Here is a 1,961-nt window from a genome sequence, read left to right as displayed (position 1 = left end):
ACAGAGGGAAGGCTTTCAGTTTCTCTCCATTGAGAGTGATGTAGGCTATTGTTTTTGTATATATGCTCTTGATTATGTTGAGGAATTTACATTTCTAGTTTTTAGAAACTGGTCTCTCTATTGTAAAATATTTTAAATTCATATGTCATTATTACTAAGATGCTTCTAGCCCTTCCTTAGCTGCCTTAAAATAATCTTTATTTGCTGAAATTATTGCTGTATAGTCACTACTTTCTGTGAATTCCTAAAATCATTTAGATGGCCCTGTCTTCCACTTAGTAGTCTGCAGAGTTTTGACTGAGCATCCTATTTTCTGTGTAGGAGAAAATTGTAAGCCCTCCCCACTGCCAACTCTGACTGTTACCAAAACAAAAGAGGGGGCCTACATCTTGGTTAAATAGCTTTTACGTTCTGTCACCATAACAGCTTACCCCCTCGGGTTATAGGCTCAATCACACTCTATAAATAGCTCTAGATATTCCATTAGAAATAATTTTCCCAAATAAACAAACACTTTTGTTGGTAAGGGTAACAACTATTCAGAGTCTGGTAAATTGTTTTGAAGCTGTGACTACTGGTCAAGCATTTATCAAGCTTTAGTAGATATATGAAGAATAACTCTATTCCCAAGAGCTGTTCTATACTCTCTAAAAATACCTCTTGGGAGAAAAAAATTAAGTCTTCACAATAGTGATTTTATTAGTTGCTTTATAAAGCATTGCAGATGTCATAATTGTTAACATAGTAATTTATCAAACTGTAGTTAAACTGGAGCAGTTTGTTGAGCATGTTTTATGAAGAAAAGGAAATGCCAAAACCCTGTTAAAGTTGTTCCATTGCAGGCTAGGAGAACAAAGGAGTTGCTTCTCAGACATTTAAACCAGGCAGTTAAAACAAGCGAAGTCTTCCTCCCTCATCCAGCGCATTCCAACGGTAGAAATATTCTGATAAATATGAACTTGACAGTCGTTGCACTCAAGAGATGCCACAGCACTCAAGAGATGCCACAGCCTGAGATGCAGTGGAGGTTTACTTTCTTCCGTTTCAGAGTTGGAGGGTTTTGGTCATTGATTTTTAAGTATCAAACTCTAGTGGTTTTTCAGTTGCAGAAGCTTCACTCTGAGATAAGTAGTCTTCACAACGTAATTTTAATATCCTTATGCTCTATTTTAAGACAAAGCAATTTTAATACCAGGTGCACACCACATGCCCTTGCTGCAAACTACTTTTCTTGACAAGATATAAAGTAGTTTAAGAGGCAACAAGATGCAAGCTCCCTCATTTGTACATTAGCACCTAAGAGTCAAGTGGTTAAGTAACCAGCACAAAAGATCCTGTACTTCTGATTGTAGCATTGGCAGAACTGAAAGGAAAGAGAGTTGTGCTACATGTTGAAGGGATTGTGGGCAACAGAACGAAGATACCAGGAGAAGATAAAACGTTGCCACATGAAGTCTTCAAGTCTTCAAAATCTTGTACATATCCTCCATCATAACCACCATAGTCTTCCAGATCGTCTTTCATGGTAGCCTTTAATTCCCCTCCAAGAACCACATCTTTCTTCTTCTTTTTGGCTCTGCTTTGCTTTTCTTGCTTCTGTTTTTCACTGCAAAGCACAGTCAATGGATTGACAATCTTTTTTTTTTTTTTTTTTATTTTCTTTTTCATTCTGAGTTCATTGGCTTCTTGTCCTTTACATTTTTTTTTTTTTTCTCATAAGCTAAACATTGAGATTTGGTGATTTTATGTTTGAGTATACAGTACTGCAGTGTTGGTTATATAAAATACAAAAATCCTTTTGAGAGGAAGCTCAATGAGAGGCTGTATTGCATTTAAGGGCTGGGCACTGGCTATATACACAAGGGAAAAGACTTGGATTAGAAATACTCTTCTCTTTCACTGTGGCAAAATTCAGTGGCTTATTATTTGACCCTTAAAATAACATTAAATCTTTATCTTTT

At 36.3% G+C, this 1,961-nt stretch overlaps 1 protein-coding gene and 1 pseudogene across 1 annotated transcript in view; both read right to left on the bottom strand.

Annotated features, from left to right (window-relative positions):
- Positions 1–1,961, bottom strand: part of DARS2 (aspartyl-tRNA synthetase 2, mitochondrial) — a 71,525-nt gene that overhangs the window by 40,277 nt on the left and 29,287 nt on the right. The gene's annotated exons all lie outside the window — the stretch shown is intronic.
- LOC102813444 overlaps positions 1,312–1,961 on the bottom strand; it is a 1,715-nt pseudogene continuing 1,065 nt past the window's right edge.

This window comes from Chrysochloris asiatica, unplaced genomic scaffold (genome assembly GCF_000296735.1).
Source record: "Chrysochloris asiatica unplaced genomic scaffold, ChrAsi1.0 scaffold00100, whole genome shotgun sequence".
Classification (NCBI taxonomy): domain Eukaryota; kingdom Metazoa; phylum Chordata; class Mammalia; order Afrosoricida; family Chrysochloridae; genus Chrysochloris; species Chrysochloris asiatica.
This window is presented reverse-complemented; position numbering and strand designations above follow the sequence as displayed.